This window comes from Neodiprion fabricii, chromosome 1, assembly GCF_021155785.1.
Source record: "Neodiprion fabricii isolate iyNeoFabr1 chromosome 1, iyNeoFabr1.1, whole genome shotgun sequence".
In the NCBI taxonomy this organism is placed as follows: domain Eukaryota; kingdom Metazoa; phylum Arthropoda; class Insecta; order Hymenoptera; family Diprionidae; genus Neodiprion; species Neodiprion fabricii.
This window is the reverse complement of record NC_060239.1, coordinates 32130229-32146458: the sequence shown is the minus strand read 5'-3', so window position 1 is coordinate 32146458 and position 16230 is coordinate 32130229. Positions and strand designations below refer to the sequence as shown.

At 41.3% G+C, this 16230-nt stretch overlaps 2 protein-coding genes across 5 annotated transcripts in view; one reads left to right on the top strand and one right to left on the bottom strand.

Moving 5' to 3' along the window:
- The window catches only part of LOC124174372 (neuropeptide CCHamide-2 receptor-like), a 113509-nt gene that overhangs the window by 12472 nt on the left and 84807 nt on the right, over positions 1 to 16230 (top strand). The window lies entirely within an intron of this gene.
- Positions 1 to 16230, bottom strand: part of LOC124174371 (neuropeptide CCHamide-1 receptor-like) — a 69490-nt gene that overhangs the window by 43438 nt on the left and 9822 nt on the right. The window contains exon 1 of one of the 4 annotated variants that reach the window (XM_046553454.1): positions 6587 to 6670. The exons of the other annotated variants lie outside the window; for them this stretch is intronic. The gene's annotated coding sequence lies outside the window, so the exon portion shown is untranslated. Of the gene's footprint in view, positions 1 to 6586; positions 6671 to 16230 lie in introns of those variants that run through there. 4 annotated transcript variants of the gene reach the window in all.

Here is a 16230-nt window from a genome sequence, read left to right as displayed (position 1 = left end):
CGCAGCGCGTTGATCGATCTCCTTTAACTCTTTAAACGCTCTTTCAAACCTGACCACGTGGCGTGGATCTGCTCTCTCTCTTTCTCAGGAGTTCGATTTCGCTCGTCTCGTCTAAGACAGTTTCTGAAGCTTGTATCTTCACCCATCCGGAAGTCGGCAGCGCCGTTTCTTTTTTTTCAGAAAAAAAGCCAACGCGTGTGCGTCTTGAACCGAACACAATATCATTCCGCTCCTCGTAAAATTGGCACATGCCATAACATGTAACGCTAGTTGGTTTCGCTGCCCGTGGCGAGCTGTAAACGAAACTCTTACGAAACATTCAGAGCACCCTTCTCTTATCTAGGTTCCATGAATAGCCACTGGCAGTTGGTACCGTTTTTCTCGCAGTATAGCTGATAATTTTGAGGTTCGAGGTGGACAAATGGGACTATCGGTCGGCTTGAGCGATGGCACGAATCCATCTTGCAAGCCTGCGACGAATTTTCTCTGCGAAATATTGCCGGGAGTAAATCACGGATTGACGGTGTAAAGGTTACACGCGTGGCCACGAATTCGTTCGATTGGAGGAAAACGTGTCGCGGAGTTGAACTTGCGTTAATTGAATTTTATCAATTTATGATCCGCACGTTATTCCTTATATTCGCGAAGACGAATCTCCTATATATAGGAATAAATTTTCATTACACAAGAACGAAATAAATTCACCCTGATTGCCGAAAGCACAACTTTTCATCAAACTTCGTTCCTCCCTCGACCTTTGCTCTGATACCGGCAGATATTTACAATTGGTTCGTTAGCTGCAAGCTTTTGAAATATAAAATTAAATCCTTCTCATTTTAATGTTAATGTAGCTATCGCGATCAGATAATTTTTAATTCTTTCCGGGAACTCTGTTTGCATAGATTTGAATATACTTTCTTTTTTCTTTTTTTTTTTTTATAAATTGCTCCTTTATTGGATAAAAAATTACCGATCCGACGAATTGTACTAATATTGTCAGCCTCGTGCCGAAAATTAATTCGCACTCAAGTAAACTTCCGCAGCTTTATTAGTATTCTATATCGATTATAACATCGCCGAAAACTGTCCGCGTAAAAACTCTCGAGTCATTGTATTTACCCTTCCGGTTTTCGGCCGTGCAATTGCAAACTTCTGACTTCAAAATACGCCATTATACGGGATGAACAAAAGCTCCGCATAATGGGGGTTGCGACGGAAGTAAACGACGGCGCAAACGAGCCACGCGACTCACTTTTCTCCCGACGCGTAAAGTAATATTTGACAATTTCGCAACACGTTGCGATTTTTCTAGCGCGAAAAATGAAACGACTCCGGATAAAGTTCGGAAGTAAGTTCCCGAGTTCCGTGACGTCGCTTGGATATCGCAGCAGCTTCTGTTGGGTACGGTAAAGAGGAAACAGAATATTAAAATTCAAAAGTTGAGGCCAATCCTGTATTTCCCCAACTTTTAAGCTTTCTTCCGTTTATTTATAGTACTCGGTTTAATTAACTCTTGTTATACGCTGGCTTGCCGGTGGGCTGGTACATAAGAATAAAAATTGAAATCAAAACCCTGCAAATATAAGCAGAACAGGGCTCAACGTCATTGTGTATAACGTGTAGAATGGAATAAAGAAAAACCTCGCTTGTTCCATTTCCGGAATTTAAGTCTCGAGGCTTATACGTGCATATATACATACATACTAAATTCGGCGTGTCACACCTACGTGATCCTCGAGTTTTAACGTCAGCCCATAACCATCGGCTGTAACAAATCCGTAACGACATTTATTGCCAGTTGAGGACATGAATCGCGAGAGCACGGAGAGCTATCAACCCTAATCAATGCTTGACGTGGCTGGGATGCTGAAACGTTGTCAAGGTGAGCTGAATTATTAGGATCCGTTGTTCGGAAAGATGGCTAATTAAGAAATTTAATATCCGGTGATGTTTTTACAGGGAGTATTTACCAAACATCGTTTTCCATCGAAAATTAGACCGACGCTTTGCTACGACACGCGGTGTGTTTGATGTAATTATATCCCCAAAGTCATTGGAATCGAAGCTTGAAATTTCACTGCTTATATAAAAAACGTACGGGGGCTGGACGGCAACAGGAAATTAAAATAAAACGTTTCGTGGAGTTGATGTTCGCCTGTAACAACAATTTGGCCGACGAGTCAGCTCAATCAGCTCGCAGCGTTGACCGTCTAAAATCCAGCGGTATACCTTGTCAGGCTATGAGCAATGAATTTACACAACCTAGGTTGGGGGAGGAGACCGTGGAAAGAGATTGGCCGAAAAACGACTCGGGAAACGTGTTTACGCAACGATTGTTTCGAACTTGTCTCGTCTCGGATGAAAAACTATCGGTCAGTTTTTTTTTATCTCCGAAGTCCGTAGCTGGTTCATCGCCAGAATTGCCACGTGGAGGCGGCCGCGGGTTATTCGCGTCGTTTCTCGCCGCCGCGCTGCAATGACTTTACGTATTCCAAGAGCGAGATCCCGTCCGCAGATGGTGGATTCGATAACGCGGGTGGGGATCAGAATCCCGAAAAACAAAAAAGTCGACTGCTCAAAACCCCGAAATTTTCGAAATATGGATTTTAAGATGACGAATGATCAGTGTACCGGGATTTTCTATAAATCACCCGGTAAAATAAATATTTTGCCGAAAGTTCATTTAACCGAACGCTCTTTTATTCGAAGAAGTATTTTCAGAACAGTCCACATTCCGAATGAACAAAGCACAAAATTTGAAGGTACGGTAAAATGAAAGTTCTGAAATTAAAAATTGAGAGCGGCTTATACTTCCTACAGACAAAAAACCAAGAAAAATAATTGTTGAAAACAAAGTTCAGAAGGAGGAAAATTTCTATTCGCAAAACGTAGAAGGACCGGAATTCCGAAAGAATGAGATATAGAAAAACCGAAATATCGAATCTCCTGAAAATTTGTATTTCGTCCATTCTGTCTTACAATTAGTGGGTTTCGGGATTCTGACCGTTCGAATCTTTGGTCAATATACACGGTTACAAACAAAATGTCCCAACAGGCCCACTAAAATATTTGGGTCGATTTAACCATTTTTTGATCTATTACTAAGTGAAAAAATGGAAAACTCACAAATTAAATGTAGATATGATGACTTAAATGTTAAAATTACAAAAATTTGTTTCATATTTACTAACAGAAGTATAACTAATAACACAAATGTGTAGTGAACCTTCTGGGCTATTATGTTTGGCTAAATTTTTCTAACAGTGTAGTTATTGGTAAATTCGAATTCGTAAATTTTCGTAAACGGCACCAGCCTGACATTTGAAAAGTAATTTTTTGGACTGTTCGACATTTTCGCAATTCAATATTTTACTTTTCGTATTCTTCCCCACTCTCAAAAAAGAGCAAAAAAAAAACAAATTTCGGTATAAATTTATTTATGTATTTTCGCTTTCTCAATATCTATTTCCCGCAAGACAACTTTTCGTATTTACGGTCCGTCTACGTTTTCAACTGTCGGTAATTAGACTTTCGGGATTTCGTATCGCTGAATTTTTGGTCCTTCGCATTCTCGTACCCTACTTGATAACGCGATGGGAAACATCAGCGAAGGCTTCACCGAGGTAACAACGCGTCGTTACGCAGAACCTCCACTCTGAATGCAGACAAAAAGGAAATGGAATCGAAGTGGCGCCAACTGGATTCTACCATCTGGTTCCGAGTACTCCTCTTATACCTACATGCCTAGGTATATCCAGCCCTATTCCATCCCGTTTCTTGCTGCACCGAAGCCTGCGGGAGCATCGGGAACCCAGCCGATCCAGTTTCTAGATCAAAGTGGTTAGATTTACAACCTGGTGAGTTATGAGTAAGGGCGAGAGAATCGAAGAGGGTAAATGGTTCTAATTACGTGAACTCGAACTTCAGACAGACCCAAGGGAGTTGGAACGAGTTAGGGAATTGAGAAAAAGCAAAATGAAGCACGTATAGTGGTTGGAATTCGAAATGAATACCGGATTGTTTACAGTAACGTGATTGGCGGTACAATTTTTGGGCGTAGTGTCTATATTATGTATGTATGTGTACAATGTACATATACTCTTCAGAGGGAAAGTTGGGGAAATTTAACGGAATTGAAATGGCGAGTTGATTAACAGGTAAAACCTGTATTACATCCACCGCAGGGAGGAAAATTTCAATTCTCGATATATTTTGGAGAGAAAATTTTCTCCTCTTGAGGTTTGAGTGGTAAATTATTACACGCGTGTCGATCAAGATCAGATATTCGCGATACCAGCTGGCGAAAAGGTGAAGTTATTCCCAACGGCGGAGGAAATTAATTTAACATTTCGATTAACGATGCGATTTCATTTTCCATTTGATTAAGTATAGAATTAAAAATGTTTAAAATTTTACCAGCGAATCATACCGTGAAATCATTCTACTTCCTAATCTCGTTTTTACTTTTGTTTCAATCTCGGTCTTTTATCTCCGTACTTTTTCCTCCACCATTGATTTCATCGTTATCGATGAAACCAGCGACAAATCCATTTTCACGCGTTTCGATAACCAAACGGCTATAACACGTGGCGAAGAAAATAGCAGGGATCAGCCGATGTAAAGTACAAGGAATAAGAGTCGAATGAAATTGCATTATCGAGCAAAAGTAACGAAGGATTAATACTCCTGGGGGGTGTTTTTAAACTTTCTGAGTGGCACTCAAAATCGTTGTAGGATAACGCTAATCGCTTGAAACTTTACTGCGACTTTTAAAATATTCACCGTCAAATATTCCTCGAGACATCGACGATTCCGAGCAACGAGTTGTACATTTTTTATATTTTATTCACCGTTCGGCTTTCGCTCGAGTCATATCGCTGATTGCGATTATTTCTTACACGGAAAAAAATTCCAGTCAGTTTAGCAAAATACTTTCTGTAGCAGCGTTGTTTTTTTTTTTTTTTTTTTTACTTTAACCAAAAATGTATGTTTGAATTATTAAACATTTTTTTATTCCACATTCGCATAGTTTTCGTGAAAAATGTTATTCGGAAAATATCTTTGTCACTTGATAAATTTTTTTCTTTGCCTTTCCTGCGATTATAGATTAAATGCTATCCATTGAATATCATTGTTAATATAGTCAAAGGTTTCAAACGCACGTCATTATCCACATCGGATAATAAGAAAGGCAATGTGAACAAAATAGTGCAAGAAAAACTTATCAATTCCGCGCTGCAGTATCCATAATACAGATAATCATAATGATTGACAATATAAATACAAAAGCGTGGCTTCATCCTCCACAAGATACTTTGACGCAGTGGTTCTAGTTTCTGCAGGCTTGTGATGCGTACAATCTTGGTTCAAGCTAGATTCAAAAGTTCTGCGCGGAAGTATAAAGAACAAACAATCATTCCGTACAACGTAGAAGCAAACAAACCAAGATAAACGAAACGTTTTTTTTTTTTTTTTGTTCTCAATCTATCGAAAATTCAACTTTGCCCGGAGATTGATAGACAAAAAAATATTCAACAAACCGTGATTATTGTTTGAACAGCCCAAGGACGGGATGAAAATTCGTGATAACGGTACATTAGGTTTGACTCGAAACTGAACAAACCAAGTCGCGTGACACGCAGTGACTTATTTATTAGAAAAACTTGACATAGCGTCACGAGATAAGCGACAATTATATCGAAATTTATTGCTAAGCGCTATACCTAGTAATAATCCTCAAGCTTATTATTAATTATTGACAGAACCGACTCGTTATTCTCGACACTTTGTACTCGTTTCATTTCACCCCAAAATCGTAGAGAACTCCGATTGTTCTGGGTCGAAGACTTCCCAAGAACTTTCAAACTCCGCCAAGATCAAGAACAACTGTCTTTGTTTCTTCGAGGTAAATTTTCATATTTCGGCACTGACGCCGGTTTTTACGTATCTGAATTCAAAGAAAAATACGATTGCATTCTATCCCTTTTCCTTTGATTCTTTTTGAATTTATTCAGCATTATATTTGTAACTCTAAATTCTGTTTGAAAAATATGTTTTTTTGTTCAATAAATGGTTCTAGTTCTGAGTAGACCCTCCTCCCCTTCTCTGCCATTAGGATCGAAACGTCAAATGAGGTTTAGTTTTTCGTCCTTTTGACCCGATGACACAGAGACACGGAGAAAAAATTTCCACGTACATTCTACGAGGTCGAGAAAAATCCCTATTCAAATTAAGAACAATTACCGCACACCCATCCACCCGCGCACACGTCAAGAAAACGTTTTTATATTCCGCTGCTCGTTTCTTTCGGAAACTAAACTTCTTAGCGTCGACACAGGCTACGGATTCTAAGACCCCAATAATCGCAATGGAAACGAACGCGTCCATCCACAACTAAGTACCTACTGAAAATTTTGAAAGATTCCGAAGTTGAATAATCGTCAAGAAAGTCGAAAGGTAAGCGCCGATACCGGATGAACGTCGACGAGAAAGAGTCAAATGCGATAAATTTAATATTCCCAAAGCACGGATCAGACGAAAAACGTGGATCGTTATGTTTTTCCGCTCGTCGGTTGGTCAGACTCACCGAAATCGACGAGACCGGCTCCTTCCTTCGCGTCTCTTTCAAGTTTCATCAAAGCTGAATCCGCGTCGGAGGCGCACCGCGAGGCTACTGACAGCGACTCCACACGCAAGAGCGTCCGGCACACCCCCGCCTCCCACTTCTTCGCCCCAGCGGCAACCCCCGATTGGAAACCACCGTCATCGTGACACCGGGTGGATAAAATTCATCCCGAAATCGGGAACGTCGTGGTAGCTGCAGTCGCGAGAAAGGGACGACGGATTTCTCACATTTATCACGAATCGTTACAAACGATGGGAAAACTTATCCTCGAATTTGGGAGTCGCTTGTCATTTTGAACAATTGTACGCGATTCGGACATTTTTTTTCTACTTCTTTTACAGCTGTTGAGAACAAACGCGTTAGGGATTTTTCCGCCCATTCGCATTTCGAGGCGCGACGCGTGACGAAAAAACGACAAACCCGCGCACCGCTCGTTAGGGTAATTGCGTTTTAACGCAAAATTTTCTAACGAACGCTTTCGAACTTGGGAGAAGCGATGCGTCCGAAATTTCGATCTGAAATACACGAACGTGCAGCGCGGTTCGATCTCGCTTCTGTTACTCAATTACATCGCAAACCCTCTCTCCGAAGTGTTTCGACACGTATCGGCGGAGGCTGCTCTCCAAATGTCAAGACGCTACGAGCTTCCGGTATTGGTATGCATCGATGTTCCACCGCGTATTCAAATGAGCCTTATCGAAGAGGGTGTATAACGTGTATTATAGAGAGAGAGAGAGAGGAAATTTGTACGGGTGTTCATGCGGAGCACAGAGGAGCGACACGGCTTGATTGATCATTATTCTGGTCTAATTGCCAGAATCTGTCAAGGATCCCTTCCACAATTAGTTGCGCGCAAGTAGGCTGTTCAAATCGCAATAAACTTGACGTAAGACGAGTGTTGGCTCATTTATTTTCCGGAGACAGAGATCGAAATTTGGTATAAAGTCAGAGGCGAGGGGTGAAACGGGGGGAAAATATATAATCCAACTCGATTAATTAACCCGCTATAAGTTTCATTTTCGCCTTTAATAATCTCATTTCTTCAAAGACGAGTCTTGGTTAACGGCGTTTTGTGACGCTAAGCGAAGCTGAAAGAAAATGCAGATCTTGGGGAGCAAAAGCACCGCAAAAAGTAATCAAAAGTTTCTACCCCTTCAAGAACCGGTGCTAATTTGTTTTGTCGAGAAACCTGGAGCGTTATCTTTTAGCATAAGATATTGCAGTTCAGTCGCGGCATAACTTGACACGCATAAAATGAAAATTGTTGCTGTGCAAAATATATATACATACGTACGTAATATACATTTTTACCCGAGGGAAGAAAGCGCCCGGCAACCGTTGCGAAATTTCCGCATGTATTATTCATCCAAATTCCAATACGTGGAATTTCGCAAATCAAAACTGCGGAGTAGAGATGCTTCCCCATTGGTACAAAAAATCACATCCCTTTCACACCACATATCGCATATCTGCCTCGTTAACCGAGCCGCGACTGACAATGAGGTTGAAACATTCAAGAACACGAGAAACAATGGCCAAGCCGTTTGCTCGACCCTATCTTTCCCTACCGAGATTAGCTTTAATGGAAGTTTGAAAGAAAAGAAAATAAAAAAAAAAAAAGAAAAATAACGGCACTAGAAAAGTGACGTCCGCTTATCCGCTCAGACAATATTGAACCTGCACTTCTTTACTTGTTATTTTATTTCAGCTACTGCAATATGTCGTAGAGCTTAATAGGATCTTTCTCACGCTGATCACCGCGTCGCGTTTTTCTAACCAAGTTTCGCATTTGCAATATCCTTGAAACAGCTGGTAAAAAAAAATAAAAAAAATAAAAAAACGCTGTATATTGATGGCACGGAGAACACTGAGCGACAAGTTCCTCTGCCATTCGATTTCCGCGGCTCACTTATTTGCTGTTGGGGGTTGAAAATATATTCAACGATATGCGGATTGGCGCTTCATCGCGAGAGGAACGATCCCAAAAGAACGGAAAGGAAGTCGAGAACGTCGCCGAAAGGCTTCGACAGCAACAGTGTCAACGGCCCCTTCTCACCGACATCCCTTGTCTATAAAGATGAAAATTTCTCAATTTTCTCGCGGTCCTTTTGGCTGCGAAACAGGACGAAACCCGCTTTCGGACAAGAAATTGAATCCCTCAAAGCGCCCGGCCCTCTTAAGTTAACCGTAACAAGTGGTTTCTCGAAAGGCAATTTTAAAAGTCACGACTCGAGTATAAATAAAGGCCAAACGGAGACAGGGGTGAAAATTTTGAGCCGTAATAAATACCCGTATTTAATATTCAACCCGCGAGATTTTTCAATGAAATTAATAACGAATCCTTGGCAAAACAGCACGATAAATTCGCGTGAAATTGCCCGTAAAAACAAACTGCCAAACCATCAGACTCGTTCTCATTATTCACATTTTCAGTTCTCGTAAATATTTTACCAGCCAATGTAGTCGCAAAACTTACAAACGCTTTCTGAACATGCGGTTGAAAATAATTCAAGACCATTTTGAACAGCTAACCAATTATGTTCCAATGATCATAGATAAATTCACCGCTCATTGGTCTCTGCCCGAAAGAAGCGTGCCAAGAATATAATGCTCGAGGGTGTGGTGGTCATTCTTTTTATTTTATACCCGTATCTCTGTGATGTATCTCTGCTTTTAGGATTAATCGTAAACGATCGCCACGCGAAAGATAGAAGGAATCCATTCCTGCTGTTCCGGAGTAGTTGAGTGCCTTTTTGCAGAAAGCATGATATCATTTGTCATTAATTTACATTATCATTCAAGTGTTTCTCTTCTCCTCGGTTCATCCTATCGGCCAATTTTCGTGTGGGATTCCCTTCACCGTACGCGTGTGGAAGTCAATCTATTCGGCGTTAAAATCTACGCGAAAATAAGTTTCCGTTGGGGCTGCACAATGATCCGGAAGTCCGGAAAACGGCAAGTGCCCGGTACGTTTGTTTGGGTGTAATACAAGCCGGCAGACTTGGCGGTAAAATATAAATAAATGTTTCGCACGTAATCGTAAAAACTTGAAAAGTACCTTTAAACGAGTTGTGTCGACGCCACTAAAATGATTTACGACGCCTGTCGGTCTTCCGCTCTTTTCCTAAAAATATTTAACGGGATCGTTTTTTTTTTTTTTTAAATCTCGTTCAACTTTTCCCGCGTCTTAAACTATACATCGTAAAAGTCTGCAAACAGGATCGCCTTTCGGAGAACTGTTTTTTAGAAATTTTTTAGAGAAATACTCTGCTCTTGATAGACGGTTCTTAGTATTCTCCCAAAAATTATATCATCCGACTTTCTGTCGCATTGTTAATAAAATTTGCAAATACGACGAATGTCTCAATTCGCGACTATTTTGCGCCTTGAAACAAGCTTTCGTCCTTCCCGTCGTTTGTCAGCCTCGGGCTGGTTTCGCGCTTGAGTTTTCATCCTGGTGTTACAAGAGTAATAAAGCATAGCAGCTCTTCGTTACAAGGTTACCTGAAGTCTAGATTAGAGTGGCCTGCTGCTTGAATTTTTTTTTTTCTTTCTTCCACCCGTCAGCGTAAACTCTAAGAAACATTTGTATTGTAATGCGCGAGACAAATAAGCTTACATTTAATCGTCGTATATATTTGCGTAGCCGGTATACAGCCGCAGAACTCATTCGATCCGAATAATAAACAGCTGACAGTTTGTCGCGGTGAGAAATTTCTTGGTGATATCGCGAGATTCATTTTCGCTTAATCTACCCTTCGCCAAAAAATATTTTCGCTGCCACTCAAGTCCGCCAGCCTTCGAGACAATCGCCATCTTTTGAACATACCGCTCATCGCCAGAATCTGATTCCCAGTATTCGCTGCTCCTGTGCGATGGATAAGCTTTTTTGCCCCAAAAATTTTCTTTCCAGACTTTCGTGCATTTCATAAGCAACGGGTCGTCGATTTTTTGAAAATTTTTGACATCTGGCAGGCCGGTGAAGCCGGCCAACATCTGGCCGACAGCTTTCTCGCTCGTTGAGATAGATGGCCGGGGCTAAACGCTTGTAACGTTTACATACGTAAACTACTCACCGTGTTAGTCATGAGCAAACACGAGCTTATCGTTGCCAGTCAATTTCGGGCCGCCAGTACAACGGAAAATTTAATAAGCTCTGCATTTTGAGCCCTTCTGAAATTATCTGACGCTCCTATTATCCGGGTAAAAGTTTCGTATCATCCCAAATTGGGCGAATCCAATTAGCTGGATGAACGAGCGGAAGGAAAAAAAATTAACAAAAATTAAATATTTCTTTGATAACTTCGGTTCTTTTTTTTTTTTGTTTTATCAGATCAATTTCGTCGTTCTTCTTATCTCAGCCGCACGCCGCTCTGCCGGCTGAAATATGATTTGTCGCCGATTTCCATTTCGTAAAAATATACCGTCAGTGTGATTCGGAATAAGTTTTCTGGAATTCTGAAGTTATTCCAATTAAAGATAAATTTTGTCACGTACTCGCGCTGCGATCATTTACCCTGGCCGTTTTATTACCTTCTCAGCTTTTTCGCTTTAGCTTTAATTTGGCAACTTCACTCAGCCAGCAGCCTCGGAAATTGCGCGAGAACAAATTCCCCTAGAATATTGAGAGAGTGTTCCGTTTAACCTTGACATTCGGCAACTTTGCGAATACTTAATGCTAAGGATATCCGGGAGAAAGCTGAAATTTCTCTCTACGTTCATTTCTGATTATCAAATACCAACGCGACAATGGCTCGTGCAACCTTATCGGTGATTCAAGAGGGTGCGTCTCGATTCAAAATCCTCGAAACAGCGTTAGCGATCTTGTTTCACTCTAATTGAATCCCATTGATAATAACATTTTACGATATACCCACGCCGATCGGGTTCACGTGGAACGGCCGAAAGTTTTTTTTATATCTCGTTGTTTTGCGGAATGTGAATAGTCGTAATTTTCATTCTTATCGAGGAAGTCGTAAAACTTACTTAACAGGAATGACCGAATTCGAAACGCCACGATGCAATTTTCTACGAAACAGAACCGCGTAGAAATTATCTCTTATCGTTCTCGGATAAATGAGAATATTATTCATTCCCATCAAGGAAAGGTGATCTACCCGATATATGTATCCAGGAAGGAATTTATTGATCCGATTGATCCCAAGAAACGTAGTTACACACGAGCACGGAGAGACAAGGAAAGAAATTATAAATAAATATACCGTTTGAAGTGTACAGAGAGCCGTCAAGACGGTTCGATAAATTGCAAGGACAGGGAAATACGAAATTAAACCCAACTTTAATCGCAAAAGTAGGTAACGAAGATTCCCCATAGCCGTGAAAACTAGAGGATCGATTGCGTGTGAAAACCCAAGCACCTCGCTCTGGTTATGAAATTTCAGCAATAAAATTTCCGCCTACACTCCAAGGACCCGGTGCAACGTGTCGCAGAATTTATCCGGTGCACGTTCGTGCGGTTTGCATGTTTATCGATTGCGTGTGGCGTGACGAAAGACCGTCCGTCAACGGAGGTCCTCGCCTTCTAATACGATCGTCAACGGCTTGGCTATGTTATGCAAACGCAGACTCCCCGCGTAGCTGCATTCGATTTATAACTTGCACGGGGAATGAATTGAAGACACCGTAATGCTGTTCTCTATGGCTTTACTGCGGAAACTGAATTATTTATTGTTCTTTTGCCTCGAGACTAGCTACGCCGATGGTTGAAACTTGAAAACACAGGGACGCGTGAATTTTCGATAGATATGTTGTGTATCTTGAACGAATTCCCGTGAGTGCGAAGATCGGAATTATTTATAACCAATCACAAACAACGAGGATTTCTCGATTGTGTCGGAATATTGCTTATAGAGTTTTGGGGTATTCTGACTGCATTCTTGTGGGTCAAATCACGACGTCAATGGCCTGACTCCGTCAGATTTTGATGTTCACTGGGTTTTATTTTTATGTTCTTTTTTTTGTCGCCCTTTCGAAATTTTTGTTTAATATTTTAGGGCTGCGTTACGTCCGGCATTTCGCCACACGTCCTTTCCATCTTCTTGGACCACGTCTTGCCTCTATTTACTTATCCACTTTTCCACATTCCTCATAGTAACATTGAGTCTCTATCCTGTTCTTCTATTTTCATTCAGCCCCACGTCACTCGCTATCGCCTTTACTCCGCTTATTCTTTTCTCCACTATTCTGTATCCCCACACCTTTCGTCCACTCGTACTCCTTGTCTCAAGAAACTTCTATTCCATCCTTCATCAAAGCCACTTCTATTCCGACGATCGTATTATAATCGACTTCAATTCCATGTTCCAACTTTCACGTATTTCTGATCCACTCCGCCTAATTAAGCAATCACAACTTTTCCGTCATAATAAAGCATTTATACAATGTTTTCATCGTTTATCACGACTTACGTTCTTTGATCGGCGTTTCCGATCCGCTGGATAATTCATAATCGGTGGACGCTATAAACTACGTGCAAATTGGAATCGTTAGAATTACAATGTAACGATTTATCACGGAGAAAAGATTTCGATTACTGTTAATAAATGTATACTTTGAGTAAACGTATGATTTGTCTATTAACAAATTGTTATCGATCATAATCTGGCTGAACTAAAATTTGATAATAATAACGAAACATTTATTTCGCCATGTCGAAATATACGTTTGTTAACAGTAAATAAACTTTTTTCTCAGTGTACGAGCTCGGCAAAGCTCGCCAGATAATGAAACATTGAAGAGCTCGGAGCCAAATTTTCTCGGTGAATTTGCCTAGAATTCTGGCACACAACGGATATTACCGCAGGGATTTATTTGATGGTCGGTTATACATGTTGTACTATCCGAACAGTGCTTGCGAAGCTCCGACGTGTGAGATTTGGTTACGCGGGGAGGACGGGAGGAGCACGTCCTTCCCTTTGTGTTATTTACTTACTTTTTTGGTTTATGGTACATACGCGAGGCTTGATGCTGCCACGAAACTGTGACTTCTTCGTAAAACTCTTCTTTCGCCCTGGTGCAATATATTTTATCCTCGGCTTTACCAGTGTTGATTCGCACGCCAGGTCGGTCAAATATAAAAAATGGCCCGGCGTGAAAAAAGCGGACGATGGTTATATACCGTATACATATATATTAATATACATGTATACGTATACACATCCGCACATCTAAGCATAGATATGGTCACACGTGAATTTCTGGATGATGTATGTCGTTGGGATAAAAATAATAACGAGTCGACCACACGAGCTGGTTCGTATTATAAGAAATCGGGTAACGCGCGGTTCATGATCGGCGCACGGTTCCGAAGGTGAACCGCCTGAACGACAAGCAATTATTTTCACCCCCACGACCCAACGGCACGAATCGTTTCCGAACAATTTGGGGTTACGATCGCCTAAGTCGACGCAGGGATAGCCGTACTTCTGAAAATGCTGACCATAATTCGCTTTGGAGGGTGATAAATCCAATATTTTGTCGCGTCGTAGTGTGGAATCGTCGGAAAAAAGTTACTACAAAATCCAGGCGAACGCCGAGAAGCGGGCAGAAGGCACGTATCGAGCGCTACGCTGCTTGTTACGTTTGGATTAAGCTCGAGGTTAGAAAAAGCTCGGACATTTCAAAGTGGGTGCCTCACTTAAGACGAGAAAAGTTTCGCAGGCTTTTGAAGAAGCAAATCAAGTCGTCAACGTCGTCTACAAATGTTCTTTATTTACGAGTTCAATTTCACTCTCATGCGTTTGAGGGATGAGAGGGGGGGGGGGGGGGGGGGGGAATTTTAAGGTAAGATCGAGCGAATGGCTGCCGTAAATCTTATCTCCCGCCACCAGACTTATCCCGTCTTCGTACGTTATGACCTGAAAAACTTAATCGATCGAGTATTCAAATTTTAATCTTCTTGCAACACCCTGCGCCTTGCGTACGCCGTCATGGTTTTTAGCAGTAAAAAACCATAAGCTTCGCGCATGGAATTTCGATAGAGGAAGTGCTGATGCGGACTGCGCGAAAAAAAGTCGGAACGAAAAGAGGGCCTTCTCAAAATTCATATTTATGGTGCTATTCATGATTGATCAGTGTGATCCGTTTTTCGAAACGATTGTCGAAGTGCACGTCGGGAAATCGGCCCGAACTTGTCGTTGTAACGAGACAAAGTGCACATTGTACACACGAAAAGCTGCGCTGTGTACATCTCGTGATTTTCGAACAGTGTTATCACGACTCGTGATACCGCAAAATACGCGTGAGAAAAATTCCCGGTATAATCCAATTTACAGTGAACAGAAACAGCAGTAGGCATTCGAATCTAACAATTGTTTTACCGCGAGTTTTAGCTTTACCGGAAGAGAAAATAAAAGCGGAAAGTGTGCAATTTGACACTGGGTAATAGATGCGTTTATGGGGGCAAGGGATGGTAAGCTCAGTGAATTAAACCAGAATTACCATCTGGCGGTTGATCGTTGAGCCTGCAAGTCAACGTCACTCGCAAGCTCAAATTCTGTGGTTGCTTTTCCACGTGCCGTCGGCAACGAATGTTAGAAAAGCTCCGCGCATCGCGGTCGGTAACATCATTGAGCTTTTCAATTTCCATCATCGCGAACTATTTTATCGTCCGCTTTCTGATCGTCGAACGTTCCCATCGGAGGGCTATTATTATCTACATTTTGTAACATCAGACGATGAAAGTTTCGGTCCAGCAAGTTCATAAAACAACAATAAATTGCAAATTTTTCCTTCATTCGCATTTGAAAAAATGGGATTTCACTTATTTCAGGATTTTCATTACTATCGCCCGGTTACAAAAACTAACTGGAGAATAATTGAAAGTAACTAACAAATCGATAGGTTTTTCCGAAGCCCGATTTATCAACTCATGGTGGAGGGTGTTATTTAATACGTTTTCTTTTCCCCCGTCTTACAAGCGAGAACCTGAATGTTGTATGATATCCTAACGCTGGGCTTATCTTATTGTTGTATAAATGAATTGCTGTTGGCCTGCAGCCACGTTACGCGATATCTGAAAGGTTTAATAATGCTTCGATCAATGGAATTTCTGGCTCGTTTCAACCGGCGCACGAACTCGACGAAGAAGCGAAATATTCCGAAAGTAATACCAGTTTTTCAGGAAGTTACGCAACGCTACGAGTGGGACCAGGTTCTCAGATTTGCCGTCCTTTTTCACCTACCGTCGCTTCGCTGCTTTTAATTGCAATTCTAAAAAAAAAAAAAACCAAAGCTTCGCTGTTCGTGTATCGTTCGATAAATTGAAAGCAAAATTGCTTCACCAGGAGTTAGACGCGGTGCGATGTAACATTTTTACTCACGTTTGTTTTCTCGTCAGATTGCGCTGGTGGTCCGGCGTATATATTCGCAACGATTTTTACTCACTATCAAATAACGTACTTCACGAAAGCTGATAGCAGATTAGCGAGCAAATCGTGACGTTAAGATTTCCCGCTAATTCGACGCTCCTCCGAACTACCTTCGATAATATCTGACGGGAAACTACGAAGACTTCAGTTCAGATCACTGGTTCTATTTTTCTTCTATTAACCCTTCCGTCTCGCTGCTTAACTGGATAAGGATAA